Here is a 15,308-nt window from a genome sequence, read left to right as displayed (position 1 = left end):
AAACTCTGACTTCTCCAAAACCCTGAGCGCCGGTGCAGGGATCCCTAGGGTGAGACCCATCCCCAAGACCCTGAGTCACACCCTCCAAAATGATTGGACCACGCCCTTCCAGGAGCCACGCCCTCAGAAGCTGCGCCCCGCGGGTCCGAGTCCACAACGGCCTGACCCGCCCCTCACCGGGCCCCGCCCCCTAGACCTTGGGCCCCGCCCTACAGTGACTGGGTCCCGCCCCCAGGAGCCCGAGCTTGGCTCTCAGGGTCGGACCCCACCCCTCCCGGAGCCCCGCCCCCAGCCCGGCGACGGCGGTGACCGTTGGTGCTTTCGGCGGGCGCCCGGCGGGAGCAAGCGGCGGCCCGGTAGGTGAGCGGGGCCGGCGCGCCTCCTCGCGTGCCTTTCTTTCCGGGCGCGCGCCCCCCCTTGCCCGGCCCGGCCAGGTCCGCCTGCGGCCGTGGGGCCGAGCTCGGGCACCGCCCGCGCCTTCTTTGTTCGCGCGGGACTCCGGGAACTTGCCCGCGCGGGCTGCGGCCGGGGTCCCGCGCAGGCCGGATGTGCGGGTTCCGTAGGGGCCGCAGCTCCTCAGATCCCAGCGGGATCTGACCCGGCTCAGAAGCCGGCCCTGCTGGCCGTGAGGGGCTTTAATGTTCAACTCAGCCCGCGGTCGCTTTGTTTGGGCAGAGACCGTTTCCAAGGACCTGAACTGAGGAAATGTAGGGCGAGAACGAAGGGGCAACCCACAATGAGGACTGAGTGTAGACAAGGGGGCTCAGAGCTGTCGAGTGCAGGCAGAGGGACTCAGATCCCTGAAGTGTAGACAGGACCCCCCCTCCCCATCTGTGGAATATAGAGGGGGCGGAAGGAGTGCAGAACTGTGGAGGGGCTCAGCTGTAGAGTGTAGATGGGGTGCTCAGGCCCCTGAGTGTAGACGGAGGGACCCAGGCTCCTGGAATGGGCTCATACCTCTGGAGTGTAGATGAAGGGAAAGCTGATACCACGGAGGTCACCCTGGGAGTGAGGCCTTGAGCTCCACAGCAGCTGCCTTGTGTGGGTGAGGGGAGAGGAACAAAATCAACTTTCAGTCAAGGGACTGTGCTTAAGATTTAAAAGTTTCTGAAGATAGCCCAGTTGTCGGTATGGTAATTTCTCCAGAAAAACTGTAATAAAAATGTTACGCCTTTTTTATTTGGGGGCTGGATGACAAGTACCAAGTACTCCAGCTGACAGGAGCTGGTCTTCAGGGACACTGTTGAGACAGAGAAGGTCGTGGGGTAGAGGGGCATGGCTTAGGTAATACCCACCTGGGGTGGGACCTTGAAGTGGTGAGGGCATCTTGAACCCTATCCTGGGGGTTGCAGGGACTAAGGAGGAGGGTTGCCTCTGCTGGGGAAGAAGAGAGGCTGAAGAGCCGGCAAAAGAGATCAGCTGAGGAAAGGCCCTCAGACTCGGGTTGGCATTTGTGTGCCAGCCTGTGCAAGAGCCAGCAGAAGATAGGGCCCATACTGAGTGGGCCAATTTGTAGTGCATCATGGAGTGCCAGCTTGTGGTCCTGTGTGGCACAGGAGGAGGCCTGGGTCATGGCTGGCTCACTTTTTGCCTTCTATTTAGAACACCACTAAGAGGATGGGATGGTGGGTGGCCACAGAGGTGATAAGAGTCTAGTGAACTGGCTGCTGCAGTAGGTCTTTTGAGGATCCCAGAGGTGGGATCCTGTTGTCATTTGACATCTATATCTGAGACAGGCCCAGCATGCTGGTCCCATCGGCTGAGGGACAGTGCTGCCTTAGTTGTGGGCTCCCTGCCCTGCTCTGGAAGCAAGTGCATGATGGTATGGGGTGTCTGGGCCCTTAACGTGTGTGCGTGCGTGTGTGTGTGTGTGTGTGTGTGTGTTTGCTGGAAACCCTGCAGACATTTACTTACTTATCATTTGCTTTTGTTTCCTATTGAGCTGTTGCAGAGTACTTAAATTTAGTGGCTTACAACAGTTTATTTTTCAAGGTTCTGGGTGCCATAAGTCTGCAGTGGGTCTCACTGGCCACATGTCCTTCCGGGCTCAGGGAGAATCTCCTTACTTTTCACGTCAGATGGAGACTGGGCTCAGGGCTTGGTTCCAGCTTCTCTTCTGTCTTAAGCCTCCCTCTGCCATGGTCTGTGAGGAGTTTTAGGGTTGCCAGGAGATCCAAAGTCCTCAGTTTACATCTGCAAAGCTCTTGGTGTGTTTCCCCCTTCTTACCGAGGAGTAGCTGTGTGCCTGCACCTTCCTCAGGGTGGGATACGTGGATCTACCCAAGGGTCCTGCACACCAAAGACTGCAATACTTTGTGGTTTCCCTGCCCTGTGGACATGTTTCTGGATGCATGCCTAGCTGGGAGAAGATGCAGTGTTCTTTGTCCTGTTCTTTCTAGGGAGGTGGTAGTTCCTACACCTTCCACAATCCAGTGAAAACTACAGTCTCCAGAAATCTTCTCAGTAGTAGCCTGTGACCCCAGACTCAGGAGGTTGAGTAGGAGGATGGACAGTGTGATGCCAGAGCCCGGACCCAGTAAGATCTTGTCTCAACAACAAAAACCACTGGGATAGAGAGCTGCCTCAGTGGCTGAGAGTGTGTACTGCTCTTGCAGAGGGCCCATGTTTGGTTTCCAGAATGCACACTGGACAGCTCACAACTCCCTATAGATCTAGTTCTGACAGAACTGATGCCTCTGCACTCCCCAAGGCTCTGGAATTCATGGATGTATACACACTTGTACACGTAATTAAGAAAACAATCATGCTGGGTATGGTGGTACATGCCCTTCAGAAGCAGGTGAATCTCTGAGTTTGAGACCATCCTGGTCTACAGAGCAGGTTCCAGGACAGCCAGGGCAATACATGGAAACACTGCCTCAAAAAACCACCACCACCACCACAAGAAGCAGACTCTTTAAAAACAAACAAACAAACAAACAAACAAAAACCCAAACATCAAACTGAAAAGCAGAAAAGCTCAAATATGCACATGCGTGGGCACTTTGCTTCTGGTATTCAGGGGCTACCATTTTAGAAGCTCCCATCTTCTCCTGTGGAGAGGAACTCCACAGGCAATGGAGTTTCAGGCAGGAACTCTCCAGCATCCCACTCCATGGCTTTAAAGGTCTGGGGTTAAGTGAAAGAGAAGGGAACTTGGCATTTGCCCTTTTTGTTTCCTTTCCTTGTTCTCTTGTGGTCTCACTGTCCCCAGCTTGGTAATCACGGTACCCTCCTGTGCTCCCTTCTTTGTTCAGGCAGTCACGCATGCATGCACATACTGTGTGCTATGTGTACGCGTGTGCCCATGAGTGCTCACACACACACACACACACACGCATACACTCATATATATTGTACATTATCTGTCTCTTAGTTTTTCTTCTATGACACCTGCTGTGTTGGGGACTAACCCATGGGTTTAAATTCAAGTAGTGGCATTCTTTGCCACTTGCCCAGCCCCAGAGGGGCCACCCTAGGTGTCCTGTTTTCTTGGATGTCTACTGTGGTATCTTAGAACTCACTTGATAGATTCCTTTTTGATTCCTACCAAAAGTGGGTAGAGTCTTCAGGTCTCTGCTCTCTCTCCCTCATGTCCCATCTTTTTAAAAAGTTTTTTGTGTGTGTGTGAGTGTGTGTATGAATATATTGCCCACATGCATGTTTGTGAACCAAGTGCATGCCTGTTGGATACCCTAAGCTGTGATTAAGAATGGTCTTTAGCCATCCTGTAAGTGCTGGAGTTGAACCAAGAGCCCTTAATTACTGAGCCATCTCTCCATGTCCCCTATTAATAGGCCTCTTGATTAAACCAGCTGCCATCACTGAGCTGAACAGGGGCTGTGGAGCACAGCTCCCATCATGCACCTGTGGATTCTTCTTGCTGTCACTGATGTACCAAAACTGGATTTCATGCCATCCTAATGTTAGTCCAGCCCCACAGTGGGTGGTGTTGGAAGACCCTGGTCCAGCTTGTTCTGAAGTCCCAAGGTCTGCACAGAGCTGTCAGCTGGGGATGCCTGTGCTCTGCTGCTCAGTAGAACCCACTGTCTTGGCCTCGTCTGATCCCAGATCCATTCTTGTTTTGCTAAAATTCTACATTTTGGTAGCTGAGAAATGTAGCATAGAACCCTTCCTCTTGATTTTAATGCTATCTTCCTTATAGTCTAGTTCCTTTTTAGTTTAGCTATAGTTGGGTATAGAATTCTAGACACTTTTCTGTCTTTTGTGCCGTTGCTGCAGGGGACAGTTGTGAGGGAACTGTAGTAAAGTGAGCTGGGAACAGGAGAGCAGGGTGCCCCCAGGAGTAGAGGAGCCCAGGCGTCTTGGGTGGCTCTGTGGGCACCAGGGAACAGCCATATCTCTTTATAGTTGGCTTGTCAGAGAAAAGGTTAGTGTTTAAGACCCTGGAATGCCAAAAAGCTCTTTGTCTTTTATGTGGCATCTAATGATGTGAGTGTCTCATGTTTTTGTTTGTGAAATCAGTCATCTGTGTTCAAAGACCCACTTTGCACAGGTTTAAAACCCACAAACATTAAAAAATATCAAGTAGAGATGAAAAGGAAAGATCAAATAAAAATGAAACGGGAAATTGGCATGGTTTACTCTTCAATATTTCAAAGATTTGGAACTGGTATCTGTTTCTGGGATCAGAGTTGCGACTGCAGAGCTTTTGGCAGTGAGGACCCGTGTCCTGACAAGCTATGGCCTCAGCATGTCCTGTCACTTTCCAGACTGGTGCCCAGAGTGAGGGGAATGAATTGACAAGTGGCCTCTGCCTAGCTGACTGTGGTTGGGATGGCATCCATCCCATGGCCAGCCTTGGTCTCAGCTGCCTATGGGTCTCATGGAGGAGTGATAGAGGCCAGCTACTCCGTCTGGGCTGCTGCTATTACATTGGAAGGTCTTCGACCTCTGGCACGTGGACTCCATTCAATCAGGTCCTTCCTTCAATCATGGCTCCCTTCCCTGCTCAAAGTACTGGGTCTTCTACTTGGGTGGGCACCACTGGTTTCTGCAGTGCTATAGTGTATTATCCCAAGAGGCAGCATCTAGTCCTGTGTCCCCTCAGCCCTGCAGTGCACTGTTCTCTCTTCTGTGATCCTGTGAGTGGCTGGAGGCCCCGACTGTATGCAGACAATGAGATCCCTGCTGCCCTTTGGTTTTTGTTTGTTGATTGGTTGTCTTTTGGAGACAGGGTTTCTCTGTGTAGCCTTGGCTGTCTTGGACTAGCTTTGTAGGCCAGGCTGTCCTCGAACACACAGAGATCCACCTGCTTCTGCCTCCTGAGTGCTGGGATTAATGTGTACCACTGTGCCTGGCTTCTGCTGCCCTTTGTGTAGTGGGTGAACCTAGGCAATGTGAAGCGATGCATTTTGGACCTCCGAGTGTTGTAGGTGGTCATGCACTTTCTCTTCTTTTATATTGGGATCTTGTGTATATTTGTTTCTGTGGATAGGCTAGCCTTTGGGTTTTGCTAGCTGTGAACTTTATACCATAAAAAGCTATCGTTGCTCAAAAACTAGAAGAGCAAACCTTTTACATTTCAAGATAGCATCTTTGTTGCTAAATCTGAAAACAGGTATGTGTGAGTTGGCTTTACCCGGAGGCAGGGTTCCTACAACCTCTGGACATTCTATTTTTCTGCTCTTCTCTGTTCTGGGACCCTGGGTCTGCAACGTTTCCTGGCTCTACTTTCTGTGAGGAACACTGCTGTTTGGTTCCTGGCAGCTTAGGCTGTACTTGGAGGATGAAACAGGGTGCTGAGCTGAGCGCTTGTGGATCCTCGGGGGACAGGCTGTAAAAGCCATCTATGATCATTATGCCTTGTCTCCTGAGGCTCAGTATCTAAGCTCAGCCAGCAATTGAAGCTTGTTTCATGTGACAGCTGTGACATTAGCCTGGCTGTGTTGCCTCTGATCCTGCTGCCTGTCAGTATTCTTCAGCTGTGATGACAGTGTGTATGTGGAGAAGTGGAGCAGGCCGAAGATGGCTGTCTACACTTTCTTCTCTGCTGCCCCTACTTCTTTCTCCTTTGAAACTTTTTATTCTTAGGGGAACTCAGATTCACTATTTCAAGGTATTCTTTTCTTTTCTTTTGTTGCACAAGTCAGAGTTTCTCTGTATAGCTTTGGCTGTCAAAGCTACAAACTCACTTTGTAGACTAGGCCAACCTCTAATTCAGAGATCACCTGCCTCTGCCTCCCTGAGTGCTGGGATTACAGGCGCACACCATCACACCTGGCTTTCAAAAGAATTCTTAATGCCTAATTCTGTGCTATTGCTTAGCAGTGGATTGACTCCGTGTGTTAGGACTTAGAGAAATATAGGGAGAGAGGGGCTTTTGATGTGAGAGTAAAGACGAGGCATCTGTGTGGTCCTCATCTTGGCCTCAGGTTCCTTGGAGCCTGAAATGTTGAAACCTCAAGGGACTGCCTTTGCAGAGACCCATGAGGAACCCTGCCCAATGAAGAACAACACTACGCTTGCTCAGACAGGCAGCCTGCTACACTGCTCAGCCCCTGGGCGTCCTGACAGTGCAGTGGCTGCTGAGCTGCTTTCAAACTGTGGACTTGAGGTACCAAGGACTTACAGCAGACTCTGAGGATCGTCTTTGCATGAAGGTCTGGATCATGACGTGGTGTTTGAGTTCAGTTTCTCTATTTGTCAATGTGATTAGTAGACATGGATGATGAGACCTCGAACTGTCAGGTGGCTGTCCAGGAGTGGTCACTCCTGGTCAGTTCTTCAGCTTCCTTGAGGAAATGGCTCTGATGTTGCAGCTTGGCTACCCTGTCATCTTGTCACAGACTAAATTTTAGAGAACCTGTCTGAAAACACCTACCCATGCCTGGCTAACCAGGAGTGAGCAGTGCTGTTGTATGTGTGTTTATAGGGGGATGATGGCAGAGCAAAGGATGACATTTTCATTTTGTGTTCTCTGTGACTTTGGCCGTCCACTGCTGAATAGTGGACTGTCCCCAGCCCAGCAGCTTTCACAGTGTGCTTCCATCGTCCGGGCTCCCACAGGTTGGGATCTAGTTGTCAGTTCGTGTTTCTCCCGTGGCAGTTGCCGGCCCCAGAGGATCCTCTTCCAAGGTTGCTAATACGGCTGCTGGCAGACTTCCCATCTTGTTGGCTCTCTGTCATGCGGGTGTCTAGTTAGGGACGCTCCCAGCCCGACATCTCCCTCAGAGTGAGGGTGAAGGGAGAGGGCTAGACAAAAGCCACAGTCACTTTGTAACCTGACTTTGGAGGTGATAGCTCATCACTTTTGCCATGTTTTAGTAGTTGGAAGTGAGTCCATTTTGCATCCAAGGCAAGAGTACTATTAAGGGCAGGATGAAGAGGAGGCCTGGTTATGGGCATCTCAGAGGTCACTTCTCCCTGTCATATGCGGGTTCCAGTGTTCCTTATAATACATACAAAGAGTTCTCCCATGGCAGTAGCAGGTTAGAATGTCAGCACTTGAGTTGGCTTTGATGTAGCTGAGGGCCTAGCTAAATCCCCTGGAAAACAGCGGGTCTCAATCTGTAAAGAAGGTGTCAGCCCACCGTCTCATACCCAGGACAAATGTCAGGTGAAGCCACCACTACTGCAGGCCTTTCTGATCATTGTAAAAGAGTGGGAGATGAGATGGGGTTAGAGCTGTGCCATCCTGATGGGCTGGGTTCCTTGTTAAACCTCAAGATCTAAGGACAGTATCCCTCCCTGTCTTACCTCTCTTCCTGGAAGGTGTTCTTACTGCAGCTGAAACACTTCTCACCTATTTCCTGTTAATGAGGGTTCAAAGGCTCCAGTGCCCGATGTCCTCCTGAGGACGGAGGCCCCTTTAGTTCCTTCTGGCAGTGTTTCTGATGACATCATTTTACTCAGAAACCTGATGGATCTGTGGATCTCCTTTTTGGCACTCGTATGACCTGAGTCATGGCCTTCAAGATAATCTCTGTTCATACTGTATGATGTGGGATCATGCCCCTCAGCTTTCCTGGGGATCCCTCTTTCCTCAGAGTCCCTCTTTTCCAGTACTCTGGCTGTCCTGTTTAGAGCATGTATATGCCAGGACAGCTTCACTAGCTGGCTCTTGAAAGAAGGGACTCTGGAGCGTTAGGTGCCATTGGATGGTGGGTGCTCAGAGAAGGGCTGATTTGAGGATGTGTTTATAGGAGGGTGTGGACTGGGGAGACAGATGCAGGTGAGAGTTCCAGGGGAGTGGTAGATATAGTGTGCTGAACAGGAGACTTTTAGATTTGAGTCTTTCAGATTTCCTTGGCATAGCTGAGCTTTAGCTGGAGCTTCCTGCCAGCCTTGGCATTGCTTGCCCCTCCATTGATTACTGACCCAACTCAAGATGTGGCCAATGATAGAGGTGCCATATTGCTTTTCTGAACCTCAGGGTCCCTATGGATAGCTGGAGAGGGGGTTCTGTCTGCATGTACCCGTCTTACAGGGTAACCAAAACAGGTAAGCTGGCAGAGGGCAGGGAGTGGTCCTGACCACAGCCATATAGCACCGTGCTTCTGCCTAACTCAGAGAGTTCATGTGTTCCTGCTGGTTATCCTCACAGCATTTGTTGGGGGTGTTTGGCTGGGCTTGGCATGGGGTAATGGGTGAAGGGGCTTGGGAGCAGAGAGTGAGGCAGGCCTAGTTGTTTTTCCCCTGGGATGGAAGGGCAGCTGGGAAATGTGCCAGGGCGTTTGTCAGTCCTTGGGTGTTTGGTTTCCTTCTGAATGTGTGCTCATGAAGATCCAGATGATTGCTATGGGTATGTGTTTGGTCGGTGGACTTCATTGCTGTGTGAAGAGCATCATGGCGGGAGCAGACGAACTAGAGCTTACCTCTTGGCAACCAGGAATCGAAGGATAGGCAGGGAGGAGCAAGAAGCAAGGGTTCCAGTACCCTTTCAAGGGCACACCCTGTCACTCTGTTTTTCCTGTTGCTGTAATGGGATATGTGACAGAAGCAAGTACAGGGAGGAGAGGTTGACTTTGGCTCACGGTCGGTTTAAGGAGATCGATCAGTCCACTGTGCTGTGGAAGGCATGTTGGCTGCACCATCATGATGGTGGGAGCTTGCGGGCAGATTGTTACATCTGGGCAGATCAGGAGGCAAGAGCTCAGGCTGGAACTGGAGCAGGCTACCGCTCAGGCCTACTCCCCAGCGACCCACTTCTTCCAGTGAAGTCCCACACCTTAAAGGTTTCACAGCCTCCCCAAACAGCAGCAGCAGCTGGAGATCAATGTTCTAAATAACGAGGCTGGTGGTGACATTTCACATTCAAACCTTAACATCTTAGTGACCTAGCTTCCTATAGTAGGCGCAGCCTCCTAAAGGTTCCTCCACTTCCCGGCAGCACTGTGGACCAGCCCTTCTTTCTCTGGTTCACTTGCTCTGGGCAGGGCTGTGCCTCACTCTAGATCTTGGGACACCCTGCTAAAGGTCCTGCCATAGAGCCTTTTCTGTCACTATAACAAAAATACTCAACACCAGGGTCCTTAATAGGGTAAAGAGGTTTATGTAATTCTCCATATTCCAGTGATCCTTTCTGACTGGCCCCTGGTCGGTCTTCTGGCTGTTGCGATCTAGCACTACAGAATGGGAACACAAGCAAGAGGAAAGCAGCGGAGGAGTTGGGGGTGGGGGATGTTGTCCCAGCAACGGCAAACACACCTTTTCTAAGAGTCTGCTCTTGTGGGAACTAACCCACTGCTGTGAGACCAGCATTACTACGTTTGCAGGGTACATGACCCAGTTGTTTCCCATTAGGCCCAATGTGTTAAAGGTCCCGTTACTTTTTAATACAGCTGCATCGGGGAATTAAGCCTTTTAAATGAGTTTTGAGGGGGACAAGTCTCATTCAGCACCTCTAGAAACCTCCTACCTTGACCACACATTCCTGTATGAGTCCACCAAGGCTGAAAGCGAGCCCATATGATTTGGGCTTCTGATATTGGCCCCAGGAGAGTGGAAGGTGGGGAGAGTATTCCAAGAAGAGGATGCAGGTGAGGTGGGCAGGTGATGGGGAGTGGAGCCAGCATGTTCCTGCCCTCAGCTTGGTGCCTTCTTTCTTAGTTTCTCTGCACAGGACCTGTGGCTCCCTGGGTTAGCTTCCCAGGTGGGCCCAGTTGTCCCTGCTGTTTCTCTTATGCCTGACATGGAGAACGCTCTCATGCCGATGTGCGGGACAGATGTGGGCACAGCAGTCTGCCCCTTGTTTTAGTGGAGCTGTTTGAGGCGGCTCTGGGAAGGCAGGCAAGGCATGCTGCCCAATAAGACAGCCCTCTGAAAGGAATAGGAAGTCTTCAGACAGGCAGACTGGGGGGACCTGACTTCCTTGGGGTACTTGGGCCCCAGCCACATCCCACTAGGATACTAGGGGCATCCAGGCAGATGGCACTTGCCAGGGTTGGTAGAGCATTATGGGTGTCTATTGGATTCTTGGGGCTCACATCCTTGACTGAGCTGCCTCAAAGTGGGCCAGCCTGGGAACAGTATACACAGAGCACTAGTCTGTTTAGTGGCCATGAGTTGGCTGAGGAAATCTGGCCACCTCTTTGCTGATGCCTGTGTAAGGACGTTGGTCCGGCTGGGTTTCACCACAGTGACCCAGATGTTCCCTGCCACCAGGGCTGGTGCCTTTCAGTGCAGATGATGATCCCTGACAAAGAGAGAAGACTAGCTGCTGTTTGCTGTGGTCTGAGAGATGCTCATGTGGGTGCCAGCAGGCCCTGCTGGGTCATCACATCCCAGTGAGACGAGATGGAGGTGCTGCCTTTCTGCCACCCTTCCCCAGTGGGCAAAGCCGTGCAGACTCACACAGGTGCCTGGTGTGAGCAGTGGCCAGCCCCTTGTGTTAGTGGCCTGGGCCAGGAGTTTGTGGTCATGCGGGTGTGGCCTGCTGAAGTGCTGTGCCTGCTCAGCATTAAATGTTGTCTATGGCACATTCTTTACCTTTTGCTCTGACTATTTTGTGGGATACCTTCCACATTCCTTACCCAAAACTTTTGAACTCACAGCTCCTTGTCTGCCTTTGACTCCGGGAAATGTCCCACTAACTTTTGAACCAGCTAATTCACTATTGGCCCACATTAACCATTACTCTCTCCCAGGATTCAAGCCATAAGCTGCTGCTCATTTAGAGACTGGATAGAAATAGTGGGGTCCCTTGCTGTCTTATCCTTACATAGCAGCCCATGTCCCTTGAGTTGTAGGGGTTGGCTTTCTTTCTTTTGATAGCTACATGATCCTTCCCATTATTCTCCAGGTTTCTTTTTCTTAGCTCCTCCCTCTTTAAGAAGTCAAACAAGGCCAGACAGCCTACCAGATGTTGGCACCTGGCTTCAATTTCAGCTGTAGCCAGGGTTCACTGAAGAGAATTTTCTATTCACACACAACCTATAATTTAAGTTGGACAACCCCATATATACCCTTGAGGTAGGGGCTCTCCTGTCCCCTTGCAGATAAATCCAGCTTAGATTTCCTCCTATGTAGCTGAGGGACAGGGCCTCCAAGTCTCTCTGGCTCCCTTTGCTCTGCTGTGTACTATGGCTGGCCACCATCCAGCCCCATGTTTTGGGCTTAGGAGATTATCTATTGTGGTGGTCTGTCATTCTTTGGATAACTTTATCTTGAGGTGGCACCTTCTGGTGTCTGCATGTTCTTGGCAAGGTTTTGGAGTGCTCTCTTAAGGGGCCCCCATGGGCTGGCTGCTGTCATCGGACATCTGGGGAGCTGGCCCTGTGTCTGAAGGTATTTGGCCTTGGACATGCTGCAGGAGATAAGCATATAGGAGGCCATGGACTGGAGATCCCTGGGGATGTGGACATAGCTGGGTCCCATAGAGTCGGAGCAGAGAAAAAGGAGGGGAATGAGAGGGGAGGCTGTCAAAAGAGAGAGAGGCCAGGCATGAGCTGCAGCTGGAAGGAAAGGCAGGGCCAGGTTTCAGAGGCCTGGGAGCACAGTGAGTGGACCAAAGGGACACTGAAGGGCTGGGGACACTGATGTAAGGGACTTGAGGGGACCCTATGCCAAGGGTAGGATGCCGTGTAGCAGAGGTGGTATTAAAAAGCCATGTGACTGGGAAAGCATAATGGGGACAGCTTGAGGCCTTGGGTCTGAATTTCCTAAGGAGGCTGATGCATGTATTGGGGAAAAGATGTAAGGAAGGGAAAGGAAGGAGGTTTTGTGTATGAAGTGCATGGCTTGTGGGTTCATAGCAAGTTCTTTCTTTCTTTCTTTCTTTCTTTCTTTCTTTCTTTCTTTCTTTCTTCTTTCTTCCTCTCTCTCTCTCTCTCTCTCTCTCTCTCTCTCTCTTCTCTTTTTTTTTTTTGAGACAAATCCTACACGGAGGGATTTGTGTAGAATCTCTCTGTGTAGCCCTGGCTGTCCTGGAACTCACTCTATAGACCAGGCTGGCCTGCTTCTGCCTCTTTAGTGTTGGGATTAAAGGCATGCACTGCCACCACCCGGCTATAGCAGGTTTTTAAGGGAGAGCTCAGAGTTGGGGCTTGGAGTTCAGTTAGCCAGGAGTTGGGTCCTTAAGGAGAAGCAGACAGGACAAGGTGAAGGACATTCTGGCTGAGGGTAGCCAAAGGCCTTGTTGCTACTGGTTTTGGAAGTAATTCACGAAGCACCAGGTGTCAGAAGCCAGTGGTGGCCTCTGTTGCAGAGGCCTTATGACTCCCTGGTCTGTGGCCTGTGAGGTCTTCACAGAAAGGGGATGTTTTTTCTCACCTTGCTGCTCTGTGCCTTGCTTGGTGACAATCATGGAATGGCAGACAGAACATGTGCCAGTGTAAACTGTGTGGTTTAGGAGCCAGGACCCAGGAAGTTTTAGTCAAGGGCTGTTCACTGCAGACATTTGTTCTGTATGCAGAAGCTTTGATTGGCAGTCAGATGGCCTAGAGGCTTAAGTGGCCATGTGGCTTAAGAACCTGCTGGATCCTTCCTTTGCCCTATGTCTTGATGGGTCCAGCTCCATGTCTTCCAGGGTCAGGAGGATGGATTGGTAGGAAGACAGGTTTGAGCCTCCACAGCATTCTTCAGGAAATGCCTAGGAGCTGGGGTTGGTGTCAGGCTGCTACAGTCGCTGAGAGGTCAGTGTGAGCCGTGGCATGTTGTCAGTGGGACAACTCTTGGTCTTTGGTGTGTGCCTGATGTAGATGTTGGTGTGGGTGGTGCCAGGTGGGTTTTTGACAGCCACAGGTGTTGCTAGGTGGGGGTGAGATTGCAATGGGGGAGGGCAAGGGGTAGACGGGTCTGCTGGGGGTAGGTCCCTGTTGGAGAATGTAGCTTGGCGGCACCTGTGCTGATAAGGCTGGGCTTTGGCGAGGGCCTGTCTCAGGCTCAGTGGACTCTTGTCTAGAGGAGCAAGGCATTTCCTGTCTCTGGAGGAAGACAGCCTCGTCCTGCTGATTTCTGGTCCTGGAGCAGATGGCAGTGGTGACTTGACGCTCACAGTGGCACCGTGGGCAGCGCTGTTCCAGGCCCAGCATCCTGTGCTGTGTGTCTGCAGCTGCTTGTGTTTGCTTCTGGAGCTGTCAGAGCAGAAAGCTTTAAGGCTGTGGCTTTGCAGCCTGTCATGCGGTGACCTGTGGATCTGGAGTGACCTGGCTAAAGTCAAAATGTCACAGGGCTGGCTCTTCCTGGAGGCCTTGTTGCCTCCATCTTACGTGCTAGGCCGTGCCCGAGGGTCCTCCAGATGCACAGGCTGTCTCTGCTGACTGGTGCATCTTCCCATCCCTTTTCCTGGGCTCCAGGAGTCATGGAGCCCTTCTGAAAGCAGGGTTGTCTGTCTCTCAGTCTCCGTGTCCTTATCTTGAGCTCATTTGCCAAGCCTTGTGCCTGGAGAGAGGACATGCACAAGTTGTGGGCATTAGAATGCAGATGTGTTAGGGGCACAGTTCTGGCCATCACTCTTCAGAGAAGATCCAGTGAGCTCTTAAAACAGCTTGGTCATCTTCAGTGTGGGGTGGAACCCAGGGCCTTGCAGATGCTGATCATATGTGATTATATTCCTATCGTGGGATTATACGCCCAGCTCCAGTATGTGCATCTTATTAATGGATAATAAATACTTAAATTATAAATTTGGCATCACTTAGATATTAAATGATGCAATATATAAACTATTCTTTCTTCGCTCCTGTCTACCATGAGTAATTCTACTCAAACATGTATCCTGTGCACTCGTGCCCTCACTGTCCTGGGACCATCCCTGCAATCTCCTGATAAAGCTGCTCTTCCCACTGCCTCCAACTGTTTAGCCTTGGTGTGTCTGTAAATCATTTGGAACATGTTCACAGTTTTATTACTGGAAACTATCTCACAACACAAGAATGTCTTAAGAGAGTAATTAATTTAGCAGTGAGTTCTGCAAACACCAGGCTCACTATTGTAGTTTGGATGGTCACATTCCAACCATGACTGTATTGCCTTTTCTCCCTGACAGTAGGTCTCGTGCTGCAGTCCAGGCTGACCGTACAGAAAGCTCCTGCCTCAGCCTTCTGAGTATGGTGCTTATAGATATATATGCGTTGATCTTTATTTTGTGTGTGTTGTCTATGTGTGTGTACATGTTTGTGTATGTTCAAGTACACATGTATGTATTATGTGCTTGTGAAGCATATGGAGGCCAGTTGTGCTCTTTTTTCTTTTTTTGTGACAAGGTCTCGCTGTGTATCCCTGGCTGCCCTTGAACTCACCATCTGCTTGCTTCTGCTTCCCGAGTGCTGGGCTTAAAGGTGTACGCCACCACCTCTGGCTTCCACCTTGTGTTTTGAGACCGGGTTTCTCACTGAATCTGTAGCTTGCCAGTCAGGTTGCATTACCTTGCCAGCAAGTCCCCTGTCTCCTGTCTCTTCCTCCGTAGTACAGGAACTACAGGCATGAATTGCATGGCCCACTTTTCTTAACTGTAAGTGCTAGGGATGGGACTCAGCCCCTTGTACTTACACAGTCAGCACTTCACCAACCGAGTCACCTCCTCAACCCCTGTATTGCTTTTAAAGGTAATCTTGAAAGAGTCTTAAGCAGTAGAGTTCTCAGCATTAGACACCTGTCCAAGAAAGCCTGCAGACTGAGATGGCGCCTACCTGCACGGTGGGCAAGCTTCCTTGTGCTTCTGATGGCTGTGTACACATGTGGTTTATGGCCATTCTTGCTTTTCTTCTTCTTTTTAATTTAAATGTATTTTTTATAATTATTCACCTTACATCCCTATTATAGATCCTTCCATTCTCTCTTCCTAGCCCCACCCCCTCTCCTTCTCCCCCCCCCATCCTCCTCCCCTAGGCCTCAGAAAGAGGGGA

The 15,308-nt window shown here is 50.7% G+C and overlaps 1 protein-coding gene across 2 annotated transcripts in view; it reads left to right on the top strand.

Annotated features, from left to right (window-relative positions):
* The first annotated feature begins 244 nt into the window (after positions 1-244).
* The window catches only part of Rgs12 (regulator of G protein signaling 12), a 102,334-nt gene continuing 87,270 nt past the window's right edge, over positions 245-15,308 (top strand). For both annotated transcript variants that reach the window (XM_060365454.1, XM_060365455.1), the window contains exon 1: positions 245-356. The gene's annotated coding sequence lies outside the window, so the exon portion shown is untranslated. The remainder of the gene's footprint in view (positions 357-15,308) is intronic.

Source organism: Meriones unguiculatus, chromosome 12 (genome assembly GCF_030254825.1).
Source record: "Meriones unguiculatus strain TT.TT164.6M chromosome 12, Bangor_MerUng_6.1, whole genome shotgun sequence".
NCBI lineage: Eukaryota > Metazoa > Chordata > Mammalia > Rodentia > Muridae > Meriones > Meriones unguiculatus.
This window is presented reverse-complemented; position numbering and strand designations above follow the sequence as displayed.